A 22,194-nucleotide genomic window follows, 5' to 3' on the forward strand; every position below is an offset into this window, starting at 1 on the left:
ATTTGAAAGGTTTGCTGTATTTGGTTACTTAATTTGTTCATCCATCCATCATCCATCCATTCATTCTTCTTCCACCCATGCATGCATTCATCCAGTATTAAATAAGCCTGATTTGTATCATAAATTGAGCTTTACGTAACTGAGGTGAAAAGGGCAAAGTTGCCAGTTGCTTCCAGTTATAACCAACCCAACCTAGTTTTCCTTTAAGTTTAATTCATTATATTACTGTTGCAGAAAAGAAAGTTTTGGTGTTTTTTTGTTTTGTTTTGTTTTGTTTTTGTCGGTTGTGGGGCTTGAACGCTGGGACCTGGTGCTGCCCTGAGCTCTTCAGCTCAAGGCTAGTGCTCGACCACTTGAGCCACAGCGCCACTTCCGATTTTCTGGTGGTTGATTGGAGATAAGAATCTCACAGACTTTCCTGCCTGGGCTGGCTTTGAACCATGATCTTCAGATCTCTACTTCCTGAATAGCTAGGATTCCATGCGTGAACCACTGCCGACTGGCCAGAAAAGACTTCTCTAAACAGAAAACAACTTTCCAATAGCCCCATAGTGGTGAATTTTCTAGTGAGGAAAACTTTGGGGACTGGAGAGATTAAAATAATGTGTTAAAAATATTCACTTATGAAATAGCTTATTAGAATATTTTGAAGGTTCAAACTGAATTCTTTATTCAATACTGCTGAGTGAGTGGAATCCAGATGTGTGTGCTGTAGCTGAACAAAAAAAATTTCCCACAGATCGTTTCATTTTTGCTACTTTTGAACAATCTTTTTCTTTTTTGGTTGCCAGTCCTGGGGCTTGAACTCGGGGCTTGGGCACTGTCCCTGTGCCTCTTTGTGCTCAAGGCGTAGCGCTCTACCACTTGAGCCATAGCACTGCTTCTGGCTTTTTCTGGGTAGTTTATTGGAGATGAATCACATGTACTTTCCTCCCCAGGATGGCTTGGAACCATGATCCTTAGATTTCAGCCTCCTGAGTAGCTAGGATTACAGGCATGAGCCATCTGTGCCTGGCTATTTTTGAACGTTCTTTTTCTTTTTTCTTTTTATTTTATTTCCAGCCCTGGGGCTTGAACTCAGGGCCTGGGCATCATCTCTGAGCTTCTTTTTGCTCAAGGCTAGCACTCTACCACTTGAGCCACAGCGCCACTTCTGGCTTTTTCTGTTTATGTGGTGCTAAGGAACTGAACCCAGGGCTTCGTGCTTGCTAGGCAAGCACTCTACTGCTAAGCCACATTCCCAGCCCCTTTGAATGTTCTTGACCGTGTTGCCCTTCAGCCTCTTCTTGTCTTCCTTTTCTTACCATAAAAGTGAAGAGAATCTAAGTGCTAGAAACAAGAAAATATTGTGCACTTAGAAAATAGCTCAGGATGAGTTTGAATAGGTTCAGCTTCCTGGTTTTGTAGTATAGTTAGGTAAGATGTGGCCACTGGAAGTGCAGAGGAAAGGATGCATGAGAGCCTCTCAGAGAACTGTCTGCAAATGCTATAAATCTATAAGCATTTTACAATTAGAAGTTAAGTACAAGCAGTCACTGGTAGCCCACACCTTGTAATCCTAGCTACTCAGAAGGCTGAGATCTGAGGATCATGATTTGAAGCCAGCCTGAGCAAGAAAGTCCATGAGACTTTTGTCTTCAATTAGCCAGCAAGAGCTAGAAGTGGGTGTGTGGCTCAAGTGGTGGCACACCAGCCTTGAGCAAAAAGCTAAGTGACAGTGCCCAGGCTCTGAGCTCAAGCCTTTGTATACACACACACACACACACACACACACACACACACACACACAGACTCACAGTACACAAAAAGTAGCCAAAAGACTTTTTTTTCTTTGTGCCTGTACTGGCAATCTACCACTTAAGCTACAACTCCACTTCTGGCCTTTTTGGTAGTTTAGTAGAAATAAGAGTCTCACCGACTTTCCTGTCCAGGCTGGCTTCAAACCACAGTCCTCAGCCCTTAGCCTGTTGAGTAGCTAGGATTGCAGGCACCACCAGCACCTGGCTAGAACATTTGTTCTTACTGTGTTAAATTCCTCCAGCAATTTCTTGGCAGCCTCCTATGTAGTAAACACTAGCAATACTAAATGGTTAGAAATCAGTTTTCATGGTAAGTGCTTGTTGGTTGTTTTTTTTAATCAGAAACAGTAGCAAACAGCAGTAGATACTATATCTTAAGTGACACTTTAAAGAAGCAAGATTGTAACTATTATGTCTTAAGTTACATGGAGTTTCACACACATACTTTTAGGATTAACTGAAGGATTTTCCTTGCTTTATCATTTTAAGCCAGGACCTTTTTCTTTACTCCAAATTTGTTATTGCTGAAAGTCCACTTTCATTCTATGCCTACCCAAGTTTCTTATTTTTACCTAAATTAAAGCCTCTTGCTGACTTGTCTGGATAAGTGACAGAAAAAGATTGTGTGCAATTGATCTAGTTTGGGAAGGGAAAGATTTTGTGAACTTGTGATTCAGAGTGGAAAACCCTGGGTTTCACCATCAGCTTTGAATTTCAGTTTACCACTGTGCCTCTAGGGTTTGTGGTGGTTGTGAGGTTTAAATGACAGGTTTAAATGTGTCTATACAATTCTCTATCATCTACTTTGTAGAAGACACTCAAGAAATAATAAGGTTAATGTACTAGGTGAATTTCCTTTGGCGTACCCCCTGTGGTCACTGTATATGATTTTGGTACACTGGATATTGTATATATTGTATGTATGCTTATCTGAACTAGGGAAGGGAAAGAAAAATGAGGGAGGATTACCTTATTATGTAACTGTACCCCCTCTGTACACCACCTTGTCAATAAAATTTAATTATAAAAAAGAAATAATAAGGATTGTCTCTACAATATGTTATGCCTCTCTCATGCTTATCAAATGAGAATACCAGTCTTCAACTTCAGTTTAGCTATTAAATGAATATGCTGTATGTTTTGTTTCCAAAGCCTTAGGGAAGTCATACCTCAATGCATAGCTCTAAAATGCCAGTCTCCAATTATGCTTGCCTTTTCTTCTTTTAAAAAAATATAATTTTATTGTTATTATTAAGGTGTTGTACAGAGGGGTTACCATTTCATAAGTCAGGTAATGAGTACATTTCTTTTTTGGACCAGGTCACCCCTTCCTTTGATTTCCCTTAGTTTATTTTATATATAAGTTAAATTTAGATATATATTTAATATATCACTTTACATATTTGTATGTATTACTTTAAAGAGTTGTATAATTTAGTTGTCTTTATATAAATACCTGTATATTTATTGTATATATATATTGCTTTAAAGAGTTGTACAAAGAAATTTTTTATTTTAATAACATTTTAACTTTATATATCATTGTAGCCTGCTTAGGGGAATAGTTTATTTCTTAGTAAACTCTCATCTGATATCTTTAGCAACACTATGCTTGATTTTCTATTTTTCTTTAAAAATTTTCCAGTACTAGGGCTTAAACTTAGGATATGGACTCGGTCCTTTAGCTTTTTCACTTAAGGCTGGCACTCTGTTACTAGGCCATAGCTCCACTTCCAGCATTTGATGGCTAATTGGAGGTAAGTCCTAAGGACGTTTTTACTACTTGGGCTGGGTTGGAACTGTGATCCTCATATCTTATCCTCCCAAGTACCTAGGCATGAGCCACCAGTGCCCAGCTCTATACTTAATTGTAACTGGTTCTGTTTTGATATTTTGTTTAAAGGTGGTACTATGATTTGAGTACATTAAAAAATAGCACATTGCCTTTAAAAAAACAGTTATCTAGGGCTGGGGATATGGCCTAGTGGCAAGAGAGCTTGCCTCGTATACCTGAGGCCCTGGGTTCAATTCCCCAGCACCACATATACAGAAAAAAACGGCCAGAAGTGGTGCTGTGGCTCAAGTGGCAGAGTGCTAGCCTTGAGCAAAAAAGGAAGCCAGGGACAGTGCTCAGGCCCTGAGTCCAAGGCCCAGGACTGGCCAAAAAAAAAAAAAAAACAGTTATCTAAAGCCTGCCAGTTCATTTTGACAATAGTTTTCTCAGTGTTCTGCTTCCTTAGGAATAATAGAAAAGTGACATTAAGTCTTTTTTGCCAGTCCTGGGGTTTGGACTCAGGGCCTGGGCACTGCCCCTGGCTTCTTCTGCTCAAGGCTAGCACTCTACCACCTGAGCCACAGTGCCACTTCTGGCTTTTTCTTATATACATACTGCTGAGGAATCAAACCCAGGGCTTCATGTACATGAGGCAAGCACTCTACCATAGGCCATATTCCCAGCTCGTGACATTAATTCTTTAGAACTAGTACAGAATAATATACCTCTTTAAAAAAAAAGTGGACATTCAGTTAAAAGAATTAGTATGTTTAATTTTTTAAGTTAGTATGTTTTAATTTTTTAATGTACTCTATTGTTGTTATAGAGGTGATGTACAGAGAGGTTACAGTGACTCAGGTAGTGAGTACATTTCCTTTCATGCAGTGTCTTCCCTTCCCTCGTTCCCTCCCTCTCGTCTCTACCCACGAGTTGTAGAGTTTACCTTCACCCTTGTCCAGTGAGTGCCACTGCTGCACTTTTTCACCCTTTTCCCCTCGAGTTCTGTGCGCTCTCCTCCCCCTCCCGAAGATGTGCATGTGAATACACCTTATGTAAGTTAAAGAAGAAAGAACCATCAAAAACTAAAGACAAAACAAACAAGCCTTTTGCTTCCATATCTTGGAGTTTGTTTCAGTATGTATCTTACTTTATATAAATATGAAGAGGCACTTAGGCCTTGCGCCTTTGGGATTCTCTCCTGAGAGTTTCCTCTTTTGGTCTCACTGTGTGTGCATATCTAGAATCCTGTGTAACTTGTCATGATATGTTTCATTTTATTTGAAAGACTTAAATCATATGAAGGCAAATTGTATCTTTGGGTTCATTTAAATTTTGCTTAAAATGATTTCATAAAGCATATTATGAATAACCCCATGTAGTTTTCTCTCTCACTCACTGTTCCTTATAGACACATGGTTTATATATGTGTTTAATAATGTCTAAAATTGATACAGAACTACAAGTTAATGATGATGCTTATATTAATTTAAATGTACAGGAGAAAGCCAGAAAACTGAACTTCAATTTACCATTTTGGAAAAGGAAATTTCCTTTGATATAATGAAGTTAGAATTTCTTTGTGTATGTGTGAGCTAGTCTTGGAGCTTGAACTCTGGCTGGCACTCTACCACTTAAGCCACACCACCAGTTCCGAGATTTTGCTGGCTAATTGGAGATATGAATCTCAGATTTGTCTGCCTGGGCTGGCTGGAGATGTTCTCAGATTTCAGATTTAGAATTATAAGCATGAGCCATGGGTATCAAGGCAGAATGTAGAATTTTTATTTTTGATAAGCAAAATGCTTGATATGTGTTTTGACTTTCAAATTCAATCTTCAGATGTCTTGATGAGTGTGTTGTTGATCTTAGATGTTTTCTTGGGAACCTTTTACCATTTTCTTTAATAAATGTGTGTGTGCCTGAGTGTGTGTGTGTACTTGTGCACACTGCTCCTGGGTCTTGAACTCTGGACACTATTTCTGAGCTTTTTTGCTCAAGGCTAGCACTCTTAACACTTGAGCCACAGCTCCACTTCCAGCTTTTTGCTGGTTAATAGGAGATAAGTCTCACAGACTTTCCTGCTTGGACCGTCTTTGAACCTTGATCCTCAAATCTCAGCTTCCTAAGTAGCTGGGATTACAGTGTGAGCCACAGGTACTTAAGTTGTTTTGTTTTGTGCAAGTTCTTTAAGATTGTTTTTCTAAGAATTTTAAAGTTGTTACCACTTTCTCAATGCATGGGCCTTAGCTCTGGGGGAGGAAAATGGCCTCCTACCAGTATTCTTTGTTATTTTTTTCTCCTAGAAATTATGTATTGCCTTCTCCCAAAACAGCGAAGGTGAGAATCCCAGAAGCATGTCCTCAGAGACTGACTTCATTTTCTTTGCATATACCCAGTCTCAAAAGTCAAGAGCTGGAATCCAGACTGGTTTTGAAATTTGATCTGCCATGTGGCATCTTGTGCCTTGCTACCATTTCATCAGGCAGAAGTAAAATATTTTTTGGTTCAGAGAGGAACATTCATGAGAAGCTTGATTATTTTGCAAGTATTGTTACCTTATTGTCATTTCTGGGATTTTTTTTTGGTACTTATTGTTTAGAAAGGGAGCAGCATGAAATAGAGGAAGCCCACACGTGTGTTCAGCTCTGCAGCATATAGGTTAGACACAGGCAAATGAAGTCACTGAATGGTATTCTAGCCAGTGTCGGCAGTAAGAGGGATCTCTAAGATGATAGAACTTTTTGGTATTTTCCTATGAATAAAGGGAGAAAAGAGATTTGTACAATGTGGGCGCACTGGTGACTCACTAACTACTCAGGAAGCTGAGATCTGAGGATTGTGGTTCAAAACCAGCCCAGGCAAGAAAGTCCATGAGACTCTCATCTCCAGCGAACCAGCAAAAATCAGGAATAGAGCTGTGAATCAAGTGTTAAGAGTGTTAGTCTTGAGCACAAAAGCTCAGAGACATCGCGCAGGCCCTGAGCTCAAGTCCCAGGACCCGGAAAAAAACAAAAAACAAAAACAAAAAAACCCAACATATATAGGAATAAACCAAGGCCTGAATGAGCCGCCCTGGAGAAAGGGACAAAAATGTACTTGAAAATGATCAGGTGTCAGAGAGAATATAACAATTTACAATTTCATCCTAGTGACTGATTATTTTAAATCAGATAGAGGAAAGCAATTTAATAATACCCAATTGGATTCCTTTCAGGAGGAAGCCAAAATGAGACAGCAAAATTATTGCAGGAACAAAGCCATTTGTAAATTGTCAAAACATTATAGTTGTTCTTTTTTTCTTTATTATTATCTGTAAGTAGTTCTATAAAGGACTTGCCATTTAATAGTTGTTCTTTAAGGTAGTAACTAAATTAGGAATCAGAATATGATCCTAATTTGCCTTTGAATATTTTGTTGGAGTCTCTTCACATTATTTTCAGGCTATATCTTGCTTCTAGTTTTTGGTAGGGGGAGTCGGTACTCCACCTATCAATCATAATTCCTGTCATTTTGGGACAATTCAAATGCCTTAATTTCCATGTAAACAATAATGATTGCATTCAGAAATGCAGGGTTGTTTAGAGCGCTAGTCTCTTACACCACATCCCTTGCTGAAGAAATCTGTTGCATATGTAGAACAAGTAACGGCCTCATATCAAACACACGACTGCCTCCCTAGTTTCCTGAATATTCATTTAAGATGAATTTATTTGAAGAGCACTAGACCTGCTCTCCCAAGCTCTTCATTTCATTCCTGATTGCCAAAGGTGTTATGATCTTATATTTAAAAACACCTCTGAGGTTTCTCTTCTTCTTTGTACATTAAGTTTAGGGGCCCTTCCCCCCAACTAATTTCCACCAGTGCAGATTTATCTGAAACAAATCCTTACACAAGTCTGCAAGCGATGGCTCCATCTGTGTCTCTTTCTTTGTTGCTAAGCACAAGAATGCATAATGTTCTCTTTAGAAGAAAACCTGGAAACACAGCTAAATTTAATATTCAAAGCTTGTTTCAATAATTCCGTAAAAATATTTTTTAATGCTACTCTTCAAGAGTGATCTAGCTGGGCACTGGAGGCTCACGCTTGTCGTCCTAGCTACTCAGGGGGCTGAGATCTGAGGAGCCTGGTTCAAAGCCAGCCCTGGCAGCAAAGTGTGTGAGAATCTTATTTCAAGTGAAGCGTGGTGGAGTGCTAGTCTTGAGCACAAAAGCTAAGGGACAGAGCCCAGGCCAAACAAAAAAATAAAAATAAAAAAAATAAGGTGGGCACCGGTGGCTCACACCTGTTATCCTAGCTACTCAAGAGACTGAGATCTGAGGATAGTGGTTCAAAGCTGGCAAGGGCAGAAAAGTCCCTGTGAGACGCATTTCCAATTAACCACTCAAAACCCAGAAGTGGTACTGTGGCTCAAGTGGGAGAATGCTAGCCTTGAGCACAACGAGGCTCAGGGACAGCACCCAGTCCCTGAGTTCAAGCCCCACAACTGACAAAATACATATATATGTAAATACATAAATAAAATAAGAATGAGACAGTTACTTAAATTCTGTATCATTTATAGTCAGGAGAGAAATCATTTGGTGCTTTCATTTTATCCAACATACAATAAATGATAGCTAGAAAACCTTTTTCTTTTTATACACAGTTCTCGTCAGATTCTTATGTTCCAAATTGCTGTTATGTCATTCTCTATCTTGGAGAGCAGCTGTTCTATACCCATACACAGACAATGTAGGATAGGTTTTATAGAGACACTGATTGCTCTGTGGACAGATATTTCTAGAAACCTGCTTAGAGTTGCTGAACATAGGAGTCAGTTTTGTCATTTAAATGAGGTCCGTCCTATGTTATAAACTTGAAATACTTTAGGTAGAAATTTAAGTTTCAAAGCCAGATGCTAGTGACTAACTCCTCTAACCCTGGCTACTCAGGAGGCTGAGATCTGAGGATCACGATTTGAAGTTAGCTCAGTCCATGAGATTCGTATCTCGAAGAAACTATCCTCAAAAAGGTGGAAGTGGAGCTGTGGCTCAGGAGACAGAGTGCTAGCCTCAAGCAAAACGAAGCTCAGGGATAGGGCTCGTGTGCTGAGTTCAAATCCCAGGACCGGAACAAAAATAAAAAATTTAAAAATCAGACAGTAATATAAATCTCAGAAATGAACTCCTAGAAAGAGCTGCATGGCTTTAGTGTTAGATTTATTATTTTATTTTATTTATTTATTTATTGGCCAGTCCTGGGCCTTGGACTCAGGGCCTGAGCACTGTCCCTGGCTTCCTTTTGCTCAAGGCTAGCACTCTGCCACTTGAGCCACAGCGCCACTTCTGGCCGTTTTCTGTATATGTGGTGCTGGGGAATCGAACCCAGGGCCTCATGTATACGAGGCAAGCTCTCTTGCCACTAGGCCATATCCCCAGCCCCTGTTTGATTTATTTTAAGGAGCACTAGTGTGTGTGTGTGTGTGTGTGTGTGTGTGTGTGTGTAGTGTAACTACAGTATTAAAACCTAAGTTTAAGTTGGATTTGCATGTCACAACTTGAGAACAGGTAATTTTTTCTCACTTTTTTTATTTTACATTTTTATCAATTAGCTGTACAAGACGTTACATTTAGACATAGCTATATATAAGGCAATACACCTTGATCAGACCCACCCTGACCCTCTCCCTCACTCCCCTACCTCCCCTACCTCCCCGCCCCCCCCCTCCATCTTGAATGACCATCTTTAAAGAATTGTACAAAAGAGTCTCAATCCAGCATGTCCGTTTATGAGTCCGGTGCATGTGGTCAACGTGCTTCCCATCTTCCCCCCCCCCTTCCCACCCCCCTGCTCGCTCCTTCTAGTGACCCGGCGGCGGGGGCGGGGGCGGGGGCTGGGGGGGGCGGTGGGAGGAGTCCGGGCTCCACAGCGCAGCCACGCGGGGCACCTTCCTCTCTCCTTCTCCCCGGATTCTCAACCCAAGCCCGCGGACGCCGTCTTTCTTAAGGGATAGGATATTCTAAAGGAATAGGCCGTGCTCCTTTAGGGACAGTCTCTGGAGCCCGATCGATCTCTCCTTCCGGATAGGGGACCCCAGGCCGGCCGGAGCACGGGTGGCCCGCGCCCCCCCAGGCTCGCTCGGGATCCATGCCGGGCCTGGCAGCCCCAGCCCGGGGTGGGGGGGGGGCGCACCACCTCCACTCCCCGCCCGGCCTTGTTCTGTTGGGCGATACCAAGTTCCTTCCAAGCGCCAGGGCAGCGGGGGCGGGGGGGGGGGGCGGGCTCCAGCTCCCCGGATCTTCTAGAAGCCCCAGGATTCGTGGAGGGCGGCACGGCGCGCACGGGGTGCGAGTTAAACGGCCCTCGCGGTAGCTTGGAGTGGGGCTGATGGGAAATGAAGGTGCGCCGGTGCCCCGCGCGCTCCCGCACCCCCCCCCCCGCCCCCCGTCCTGCCCGGGAACGTGGGCCGCCCCGCGGAGAGGAGCCGAGGCCTTCCGTGTGCTGGGGACCCGGGGACCCGTGCGGCCGGAGAGCCGGGCCGCCGCGCGGGCATCGTGACTGGCGTGGGATGGGGTGGGGGGGCCTGTCCACCTGCTTGTAATGCGGAGCGGCCTGCTTCCGGGGCGCCTTTGCCGTACGTATTAGATTCCTCTTGGCCCAGCCTGAGCAGAGATAGTTGATGGACTTGAAACTTAGCTAGAAACTAGACCAGACTTTTTTTTTTTTTGGTCTTTTGCTCTGGTTTTCCTTCTAAGGGGACGAGGGAAAGGAAGAATGGCAAGTGGTATGCGAATGCTGATTTCGCTCCTAGAACTGGATTAAGGGCTTCCTCACTTTGCCTCTGAAGCCACCTGCGTTTGCACTGAATTCATCTTGGGCGCCCTATTTATTTGCATGAGTTGAAAATGCTGATTCTCCACCCTGTAGACCATACATTTGTGAGAGAGTATTTAACCTTTATAGTTGCCTTGAAAAAAATCATATAAGCAGTTGTTACAAAGGGCACATTTATTTGTCTTATGCCTACCGTGTGGTGAATCTATACTTATTTGAGCTGTCTTTACTTTTTTTTTTTTTTTTTTTTTGCCTGTCCTGGGATTTGAATTCAGGGCCTGGGCACTATCTTGGAGATTTTTTGCTCAAGGCTGGCACTCTACCACTTGAGCCACAGCGCCACTTCCAGCTTTTTTCTATATATGTGGTGCTGAGGAACCGAGCCCAGGGCTTCGTGTATACAAGGCGAGCACTTTACCACTTGGCCATATTCCCAGCGTTTTTATGGTTAATTGGAGGTAGGAGTCTCATGGAATTTTCTGCCCTGGCTTTGAACCTGGTTCCTTAATCTCAAGCCTGTTGAGAAGCTAGGATTACAGGCATGCACCAGCAGTGCCTAGCTGTCCTTTTACTTTTATCTAAGAAATTGAGCACACAGAATCCTGTTCTGTGAAATCCTGAGTGTGACAATAGAGTGGTCAGTAGTATCATAACTCAGATTTTACCTGGGTGAGAGGCGAGGGTAAAGTGGGGCAGGAAAAGAGGAGTAATAGTAAACTTTAAGATCTTAAAGTTTAAAATTAATTTACCTCGTATATTTTCAGTTGTACTCAGGTTCTTATAATTTATGGCTGTTGTGACTTACTTTTGCTTGACACAGGTCCTAGGAGGAATCGGTACAGATACACTAGTTAAATCCTCAGAACAAGCAATAATCAGAAAACAAGTTCACAAGTGGTTATTATTTGTATTTCTGGTGCTAGTACTGAGTCTTGAACTCAGGACTAAGTGCTACCTCTCAGCTTTTTCTCTCAAAGCTAGCACTCTTATCACTTGAGCCACAGCTCCATTTTTGGCTTTTTGGTAGTTAAGTGGATATAAGAATCTCGTCACTATTTAAATCTCGATCCTCATATCTCAGCCTTCTGAGTAGTTGGGATTACAGGCATGAGCCCTTGGTGCCTGGCTAAGTGTTTTTCTTTAATATTTTATATTGTCATATTAAACATTTGGATGCAACTTAAATAAGCCTGAGATTTTTGCCAGGATAGAGACACAAAAAATAATATTCTCCATTCAGAAGCAAAATTGTAATGGCAATATGTGTAATAAGCTTTCAGACGTTGCTGACAGTGTACATATTAGGGTTCACTGTAATGCATAAGACAGAAGGGGTTCCAGAATATTCATGGAGCTCGGTATTGCTCAAGCTCCATTTCAGTGAATGTATTGTGCATATTTTGCTAGTAGCCCTTCTTTTGTTTCCTTTCTAAATATTCTATTAGATTACTATAAAATTAGAGAGGTAACTTGCAATCTTGTCGCCTGGTAGGTAGCACAGCATACTAATATCTGTTTAATAAATCCATTGTTGTCTGCCGAAATCTTAAGGCCTTTCTTGAGCCTGTTGTGCAATCCTGGGCTGTTGTTGGGTAGCTCTGGGGGAGGAAAGGCAACACTGCCTGATTCATAGTTGTCATAAAAAAAAAAAATCCAACATTCTCTCACATTCAATTCAGCAACCGGAAGAAAGGAGCAGTTTACAGTTGGGCCACAAACGTTATTACTTCCTGAGTTATGTGGATTGAATTTTGGATATGGTTGATTAATTTATAGGCTGTTTGTGTCTCATTTGTGTATATCTTTTTTGTGTGTGTGTGCATGCATGTGCCTCTGTGTGCACATTTGTGCCAGTTCTGGAGCTTACACTCAGGACCGGGTGCTGTCCTTGAACTGTTTTTGCTCAAGGCTGGTGCTCTACCACTTGATCCACAGCACCACTTCTGGCTCTTTTGTGTGTGTGTGTGTGTGTGTGTGTGTGTGTGTGTGTGTGCATAATTGGAGATAGTCTCAGTGACTTTCCTGCCTAGGCTGGCTTTGAATTGTGATGCTCAGATCTCAGCCTCCTGAGTAGCTAGGATTACAGGCGTGAGCCACCATTGCTTAGCCTGTGAATTTCTTTTTCCTTGTGTTGCCTATGTTTTCACTACCAAAGGTTCAAATAGTGGGGGAAAGACAAAGAGAAATAAAGGAAGGGATTTATTAAATGGCTGGTCAGCAGTACAGTTTGACTTTTTAAGGAGCTTTATGCCAGTTATCATTTTTCAAACTATACAAGGGATGGCTGTGCTGCCTGGGGGCGGCGTGATGGTGGTGGTAGTGGTGGTGGTGGTGGTGGTGGTGACATTGTTTTGTTGACTTGGCCAGTTCGGAATCCAGTCCTACACCATTGCCTGAGGTTCTAGAAGCCTGGCTTTGTTTTAGTCCACACATTACCTGGTAACCAGTCCATTAAGAATGTTCTTGGAGGCTGGGAATATATGGCTTAGTGGTAAGAGTGCTTGCTTCGTATACATGAAGCCCTGGATTTGATTCCCCAGCACCACATATATAGAAAACGGCCAGAAGCAGCGCTGTGGCTCAAGTGGCAGAGTGCTAACCTTGAGCAAAGAGGAACCAGGGACAGTGCTCAGGCCCTGAGTTCAAGGCCCAGGAATGGCAAACAAAACAAATCAAAAACAAAAAAACAAAGAATGTTCTTGGAACTCTGAAGAAAAAGCAATTCCACAATCCCTTTCCAATCCAATTGGGCACCTGGCCAGTGCCAGACATTGTGGAAAAAGAAGGTGGAATCAACCAAGTAGAAGGCCCTTTCTAGTGCCTGGGGAATCAACAGTACAGTGCAAATCTTAAAGAGCCATAAGAACTTAAAAACAACTGGGCACCAGTAGCTCACATTGGTAATCCTAGCTACTCAAGAGGCTGAGATCTGAGGATTGCAGTTAAAAGTCAGACTGGAGCAGGAAAGTGTGAGAGTCTTAACTCCAAGCAAGCACCAAAAAAAGCTAGAAGTGGAGCTGTGGCTCAAGTGGTAGAGCACTAGCCTTGAGCAAAAAATAGAAAAGCTCAGGGACACTGTCCAGGCCTTGAGTTTAAGCCTGCACCAAAAACAAAAAGAACTTAAAAACAATAACAAACTACTGGCTATAATAGTCCAGTAATAAATGTGTCTAGTGTGGTTGACTAAGTAGAGATGTTTACAATCTTTGTATTGTAAGGGCAGGAAGTTGTTAGTGTTTAATAGACTTCCTGTGATAATAAATAAAAAGAGCGGGGAGCTGGGGGCTCATGCCGGTAACCCTAGCTACTCAGGAATCTTGAGATCTGAGGATTGAAGTTCAAAGCCAGGCTGGGCAGGAAAAACGGTGAGACTCTATCCCCAGTGAACCACCAGAAAATTGGAAGTAGAGCTGTGGCTCAAAGTGATAAAGTGCTAGCCTTGAGCAAAAGAGTTCAGAGATAGCACTCAGGCTCTGAGTTCAAGCTGTAGGATTAGTGTGCGTGTATGCAGAACACCCCCCCCCCCCCCCCCGGCCAACCATTTAGGATTGTGGTCAGAATTGCCTTTTGCCACTGCCTTGGTTTTTCTACCTGTAAATGGAGGGCCAAAATTTAATGATCTTTCTTTTTACTTTTTATTGTGCTGGTCTGGGGGCTTGCACTCGGCCAGGGTCCTCTCCCTTAAAGTTTTTACTCAAAGCTAACACTGTACCACTTGAGTCATAGCTTCACTTCCAGCTTTTTGGTGTTTAATTGGGGATAAGAGTCTTAGAGACCTTCCTGCCTGGGCTGGATTTGAACCATGATTTTAGACCTTGGCCTCCTGAGTAGCTAGGATTACAGGTGTGAGTCACTAGTGCCTAGCTTGAATTTAAGGACCTTTAAATTACCACAGGCTGTTCCATACAGTGTGATGGTATAAAAACAAATGTTTGTACATTCTAATGAAAGTAGCACATGAATATCAGGTGGGTATGAATGGCCATATTTAATATTGTATAAGTAGCTTAGAGAAGGGAGGTCAGGAGAAATCAGTGAAATGTAGTCAGTCTTCCAGACTATCTGTTTTTTATTTAAAAAACATATTTTGGTGCCAATCTTGGGGCTTGAACTTAGGGCTTGGGTACTGTCCTTGAGCTTTTTTAGTTGAGGCTAGCTCTACCACTTGAGCCACAGCTCTACTTCCAACTTTTTGCTGCTTAATTGAACTGGCTCTGAACCTCAGATCTCAGCCACCTGGGTAGCTAGGGTTACAGATGTGAGCTGCTGGCTCCCAGTTATCTTTTCTTTTTGAGATAGTCCTAAAAATGGTTTAGGAAACAATTTGCAAAACGTGGTTGGCCTGATAAAAAATGTCTTTGTTTTGCCTTTGTGGGCCCTATGCAAGCTATTTGAAGTGACCAAGCATTGAGAATTCATTGAAGTGACCAAATAGTCTAGTTAGATGATAAACATGTCACTTACAAACATATGATTTTTCTTCAAATGTGTATGAATATCGATGTTATAAAATACAATTAAAGGTGTTGCTGAACTCAAATTGTGATTAAAGTTGTTTGGGGAAGGTTTGATTTACTTAATGGGTTGAGGGTGTGGGTTAGGAGTCTCCAGTTATTATCCTGGATGGATAGTCATACTAAATACTCTTAATGGTCCTTTTCTTTTTGAGCTGGTCCTGGGGCTTAAACTAGGGCTTGGCTTTGTCCCTGACCTTTTTGCCCAAGGTTAGTACTCTACCACTTGAGCCACAGCTCCATATCTGCCTTTTTGTGGTTTGTTGGAGATAAGAATCTCAAGGACTTTCCTGTCCAGACTGGCTTTGAGCCAAGAGCCTCAGATCTCAGCTTCCTGAGTAGGATGACAGGTGTGAGCCACTGGTGTCCATCTCTTAATAGTGGTAATACTCATCATGGTGTATGGCATGAAGTGGAAAATCACTAGTGCTAAGGTGGAAACAGAGAACTTGTCTAATCATTCTGCTTTAAACTCCTGCCATTGGAATGTTTCCCCATACCAAGCATTTTTGGTAATATTAAGCATGCAAAAGAAACTTGGTGGAGGAAATGCTGGTGAAGGGGCAGAAAGGAGTAAGGATGGTGGTTTTATTTATTTATTTTTGCCAGTCCTGGAGCTTGAACTCAGGGCCTGAGCACTGTCCCTGGCTTCTTTTTGTCCAAGGCTAGCACTCTACCACTTGAGCCACTTCCACCTTTTTTCTATATATGTGGTGCTGTAGAATCGAACCCAGGGCTTCATGTATACGAGCCAATTGCCACTAGGCCATATTCCCAGCCCCAAGGATGGCGTTTTTAACCTCCACTCTTGTCACCTGACCTACTGCTGCCTCTGCCACAGGTTTATGGAGTCTCATCTCTGAGCCAAAGATTTTTGCCCTTTATTCAGGGCAGGGGGTGTGGGGACAGCCTGGAATTGGGTCACCTGGCAGTTCTTGTGAGGAGGGGGAGGGGAGAGAGGCCCTGCCTGCCCTCCTTAAAAGCCATGTGGTTTGAAAGCTTCTTGCATTTAGCTTCTGTCTAGATTCCAGTTCCACAGTGTTTGTACATGCTTCATGTTATTTACCCATTTAAGGTAGAATGGGGAATTTTGTCTGGGTAGCCTTGTTAACACCCGTTCCAAGTGAAAGTGCATACCACAAGCACCTGTCCCTCAGCGTCCTCCTGACATCATGCCTTCCCTAAATCCTTACAGATTTTTTTTTTCCTTTGCCAATACTGGGGCTTGAACTCAGGGCCCCTCCCTCTTCTATGGTTTCTTGCTCAAGGCTGGTGTTCTACCCCATTGAGCCACACAGCTTCAAGTCTAGCTTTTGGTGATAAATTGGAGACAAGACTCTCCTGGACTTTTCTTCCCAGGCTGGCTTCCGTTCTTGACCCTCACATCTCAGCCTCCTACTGGAGCTTTGGTGTGGGAATGCTGGAACAAGGCAGGCCTTACCATTCCCTCATACTCGCTAAGGAGTTCCATGTAAGCGCTGGGCCTGGAGTTCTGTGGCAGAGAGCTCACGAATGTGTACAAGACCCCGGGCTCCATCCCTGGGGCACTGAGGAGGATTTAGAAGTTCAATTTAAAAATCTGCATTGTGGTCATCTTTTATGATGTTAATCTATAAAGATCTGTACCTCACACTTGCTGGCTTCCTGTTGGAGGATGGATGTCAAGACAGAACAGCTCCGAGGAATTTGATGACATTGGCAAACTTGCCTGTCTAGATTCTGATTCCCCAGGGCTGTGTATAGCTCGGGTAATGATGCTAATGCGATACACTTCTCTCTCTTCCCACCCTAAGCTTCTGCTGTGTATGTGGTAGTAATTTAGGTGGTGTGTGTGTGTGTGTGTGTGTGTGTGTGTGTGTGTGTGTGTGTGTTATCCCTGGGTTTGAACTCAGGGCCTGGGAACTAGTGATCCCTGAGCTTTTTTTTTTTTTTAACTCAACCACTTGCGCCACACCTCTACTTTTAGCTTTTTGGTGTTTAATTGGAGATAAGTCTCACAGACATTCCTTCCTCGGTTAGCTTTGAACTGCGATCCTCAGAGCTTAGCTTCCTGAGTTGCTAGGATGACAGATGTGAGCCACCAGCACTGGGCTTGTATTTTTTTTTTTTTTTTTTTTTTTGGCCAGTCCTGGGGCTTGGACTCAGGGCCTGAGCACTGTCCCTAGCTTCTTTTTGCTCAAGGCTAGCTAGCACCCTGCCACTTGAGCCACAGCGCCACTTCTGGCCGTTTTCTGTATATGTGGTGCTGGGGAATCGAACCCGGGGCCTCATGTATACGAGGCAGGCACTCTTGCCACTAGGCCATATCCCTAGCCCTGGGCTTGTATTTTAGCTTCTGAGAAATGTTATCAAGCACTAAAACTAGATTCTGGGTCTCATTCTCCTATTATTCAAACAATGAGCAGAAATGTTTGAGCCTGTTTATTTCATTTCAAGATTAATTTAAAGACACTGAAGTACAATTGTTAGATCAAGTATGAAATTCAAGTACAGTGTTGATCAAGGCTTTTACAAAGATTTTAATGTTAAAGTGATCAGTTAGTTGACAGAAGGTGCCACATGCAGAGTCAGGTAGTAATTGAACCTCTCATTCTGGGGGAGTCAACTACAAAACTCAGCTTTGACAGCAGAGCAGATGTCCAGGAATACCATGCTATTCGATAAAATAATGGTTATAAATAAGGAAATCACTCTTAATCAGTTGTGTGTTTTTTTTTTTTTTTTTTTTTTTTTTTTTTTTTTAGTTTCTGTGGTCTGGTTGGATTCTTTTAGTCTTTTCTCTCTTGACTTCACCCCCACCCCCTACACATAATTCTTAGTCATCTACAGTGGTATAATCTAGACTAAGTTTATTGTGATTTTTTTTATGCTCATGTGACAACAGAAGCAAGCCATTTCTTGGAATTATTGTTTTCTCTGAGGCAGAACTGAAGTTCCTAATGTTTATTCACTGGTTCTTTGAAAATTGCAAGGTAGAGGAATTTTAATTCATTGCGTTGGCTTTTTATTTTGGATTACTTCAAATTTTTTTTTTTTTTACTGCCCATCGATCTGTCTTTTCCCTACTTTTCTTTCAATTATGTTCTCCACTCATCTTTTTTATTTTTTATAAACTGGCTTTTGCTGGTTTCATTTGAACAAAAACTATGAGCTTCCATTTTTTTTTCTTGAGCCTAAAAAAATTGCCATTAATCACTGATATCTCAACATCCTCTTAAGGCAAATGATCTTGTTACTGTGTCCTCTAAATGTAGCACTAGAGTCAGAAGACTTCTGGCAAGGATAAAAATAGCCTTCCTGCTTGCTGGGTTGTTGTTAGCTTTCCTGGCAGTAGGAAATCTTTTGAATTCCTTAATTGGGTCACAGCTCCTTTCTAGCTTCTCTCTAGACATTCCTCTTTGCCTGCAGTTCTTAGATGCTTTTAGATCTTGCAGCTTTGCACCTGCCCTGAATGAGAGCCGAGCAGTCTTTCCTTTATCTTGAAAGGTTACTCAGTCTGTAGACACTTAATTCTATTGGCTTTTGTTCTTTTGGTGCCTGTACCTAGAACTCAGGTCTCTGGATACTTACTGTCTCTTAGCTTTTTTTGCTCAAGGCTGGTGCTCTACCACTCGAGCCACAGCCTCACTCCCACCTTTTTGCTGATTGAATGGAGATGAGCCTTATAGACTTTTCTTCCCAGGCTGGATGCAAACAGTGATCCTCGGGATCTCAGCCTTCTGAGTGGATTACAGGCATGAGCTACCATACCTAGCTGGACTTGTACTTAGAATGTTTTTTTAAAGCCACTATTGCAATCTACATTTCAACTCTTCATTCACAACTTAAAAGTGAAATTTGAGGTTTTGGGTACAAAAGGAAGGTTCTCCCTGCTTTAATTAATGGAGGATTTCTTTTTTCTTTTTTTTTTTTTTTGGCCCGTCCTGGTGCTTGGACTCAGGGCCTGAGCACTGTCCCTGGCTTCTTCTTGCTCAAGGTTAGCACTCTGCCACTTGAGCCACAGCGCCACTTCTGGCCATTTTCTGTATATGTGGTGCTGGGGAATTGAACCCAGGGCCTCATGTATATGAGGCAAGCACTCTTGCCACTAGGCCATATCCCCAGCCCCTATGGAGGATTTCTTAAATTGAATTGTCAAGCGTTTTCTTTTTCAAAATTTGTAAGGGTCATCCGTGACTGCCTTGCAGGTGTGCCAGGTACTGGGCTGAGACTTAGACAGGAGGGGGGCGGTGCCTGCATGGCCTTGCGGGGCGGGGGGGGGGGGGGGGAGCTGGGGGAGGCCTTACAAAAGTCTCCTGCAACATTGTCAGCTTGGCTATGGCCAAAGTTGTTCCCCCCCCCCCCTTTTTCTTCTCCAGGGAGGAATGAATCCCTTTTTATACAAAAGTACTACTACCAAACTTTCCTTTCTTTGAAACTAAAAATTTCCTCCTAATTACTATTCTTTTCTCCAAGATTCTATTTTGGTTCTTTAGATCCATCTATTTTCCCCAAGATTCACTAGAGCTAAGTAATAGAAAGGAGGTTGCAAGATGAGCTTGTGATTCTGCCATCCATCCATCCATCCAACCAACAGCTATTCACTTAGCATGCTCTGGGATATAAGACTCAAAATCTTTTCTCAGGACACGGATGGGGAAGATGACTTAAAATGAGTAAGGCACAGAGCGTTTGTGAATCAGAGGGCAGTGGCTTGAGGCAGAGGCGGAACTGGCTAGGCCAGGGGTGGAGGCTTGGGTGGCAAGACACTGGGTGGCAGAGAGAAGAGGGCTTTTGATAGAGGAAGTAACCCAGAAGTCGAGATTATGAGTCAGTAGATCTGAATAGCTGGAGTTCCTAAAATGGAGAGATACAAAAGTGCATGGATTCACGCCACTGTCAAATCCATCCCATAGTAGAGTCTCATTTGGCTAAACTCTGTGTGTGTTGACTACATTTCGGATGGCTCTTGAGGATGCTCTAAGACTCTCCATTGGACCAACCCTCCTTTGTAATTTGGCACAGAAGTGTCATTATGGGGTGTCGGGTTGTAAGACAGGGAGGCCAAAGGGTAGAACGAGATTACCAATTTTAATTTGAGGAGTTATATTTTAGGTTAGTAGATCAATTATTCAAAATTTCCCTTATATCACAAAGTTACAGAATGCTGAGTAATTTTTAAAATCTTTTATTAGTTCCCCTTCATGCTGGTTCTGCATTTGTGTAAGCACAAAAGTTGGTATTCCCAGCTAGGACACACCTGGAGCCTTGCTATGTCATCCAGGTCTCCACAGCGCCACCTTGCTGCAGACTGAGGCAATGGAGGGAGAGTGGCTCCTTTTAAATAGCAGCCGGGTAAAATTCCATTAAAGAATAATATTACATCAGGGAAACGGATGGACCTGAAAGTAAAATCATGATTACTGAAGTAAGCCAGGCTCAGAGAGACAAAGGACATGTCTTCTCTAATCTGGAAATCAGATCAAAATTATAAACATATACAAATGAAATTGTAAACATATACAGGGCCTTATGCATATACGCACAAACACATTGACTAAAATGTGGTATAGGCAGAAGAGCGCAAAGGGATATCTCTTTTGAACAGTAAGCTTACAGTCTATGGAAATGAATACCAGAAATCTGGAACTTGAGTTGTCAGGGAGTGTGAGGCTAAGGGGGGGGGGAGACATAATATTCAATGACACATGTGAAAATGGAGCAAGGAAAATGGGGGGGTTGGGAGAGATAGAGAATGACGGAAGAAGGATGACATTGGTCAAGATGTATTGTATTCACAGACTGATGTATTGAATTGAAACTCTTGTACAGATACTAAGAGATAATAGGAAAATAATTTAAAATAGTAGAAGAGCTTGATTTACTCAAATGTGAACAAAATAAAAGAATCAGGAGCAGAGGGAGGGGTACCTGTAATGAAATAGCAAAGCAACTACAATGTAAACACATGCTTATTTAAAAGTAGGGTTCGAAATTTCTAATAGTGTTCACTGAAGACTCTCTTCCCCTTCTTTTTCCTTTGCAGTATGTAAGTTTGATCAATTGAAAATAATTAAATTTGAATTTCATGCAGCTTGTCACTGTATGGGACTGTGTTGGGCCTCTTTTTTGTGATGCTGGTCCTAGGATTTGAACTCAGGGCCTGAGCACTGTCCCTGAGCCTTTTTGCTTAAGGTTAGCACTCTGTCACTTGAGTCACAGCTCCACTTCCAGCTTTTTGGTGGTGAATAGGAGATAGGAGTCTTGTAAACTTTCTTGTCCAGGCTGGAATCAAACCTCTATCCTCAGATCTCAGCCTCCTGAGTAGCTAGAATGACAGGCGTGAGCACTTGGCTTTGGACAACTTTTCCAAATTATTCTTTCTTATTGTTCCCTAGCATGTATGTGTCACCAGTAAAGCAGGCAGAACTCTGAAAAAGAGAAGGCCACAGCATGACATCTAACAGTACTAAAGAATATAATGTTTGTGTTTGAAATGGTATCACCTATTTATTTATAATATCCAAGTTTCTCTTTAGAAAATAACTTGTTTTCTCTAGTTATGGTTATTAACATGAGAATATTTCCCTCTAGTCTTTTCTCCTTCCATGTCTTTAACCAGGCTACTTAGACTCATAAGAAAAACTATTCCAGGGCCTGGGAATGTGGCTTAGCAGTGGAGTGCTTGCCTAGCATGCATGAAACCTTGGGTTCAATTCCTTAGCACCACATACACAGAAAAAACCGGAAGTAGTGCTGTGGCAAAAAGAAGCCAGGGACAGTGCTCAGGCCCTGAGTCCAAGCTCCAGAACTGGCAAATAATAACAATAACAATAATAATAAAAAATAAAAACCAGAGTTAAAAGAAAAAAAAAAAAGACCTATGCTGGTGCTGGTGGCTCAAGCCTGTCATCCTAGCTACTCAGTAGGCTGAGATCTGAGAATTATGGTTTGAAACCAGCCAGGTAGGAAAGTCTGTGAAACTATCTCCAGCCAGAAGTGGAACTGTGGCTCAAAAGTGGTAGAGTGCTAGCTAGTCTTGAGAAAAAGTGCTCAGGGACAGTGCCTAAGTCTTGAGTTTAAGCCCCAGGAACTAGGAAAAACAGAGTGGGGGGGAGAGGGAGAGGGAGGGAGTGGGGGAGAGAGGGAGAGGAAGAGAGGAGGGAGGCAGAGAGAGAGGGAAGGAGGGAGTGGGAGAGAAGGAGAGAGGAGAGAGAGAGGGAGGGCAAGGGAGAGGGAGGGAGTGGGAGAGAGGGAGAGAGGGAGAGGGGGAGAGAGAGGGGAGAGGGAGTGGGAGAGTGGGAGAGAGGGAG

The 22,194-nt window shown here is 42.5% G+C and overlaps 1 protein-coding gene across 2 annotated transcripts in view; it reads left to right on the plus strand.

The window, feature by feature from the left end:
- The window catches only part of Cpeb4 (cytoplasmic polyadenylation element binding protein 4), a 78,673-nt gene that overhangs the window by 22,646 nt on the left and 33,833 nt on the right, over nucleotides 1-22,194 (plus strand). The window lies entirely within an intron of this gene.

The sequence above is a fragment of the Perognathus longimembris genome, chromosome 25 (genome assembly GCF_023159225.1).
Source record: "Perognathus longimembris pacificus isolate PPM17 chromosome 25, ASM2315922v1, whole genome shotgun sequence".
In the NCBI taxonomy this organism is placed as follows: domain Eukaryota; kingdom Metazoa; phylum Chordata; class Mammalia; order Rodentia; family Heteromyidae; genus Perognathus; species Perognathus longimembris.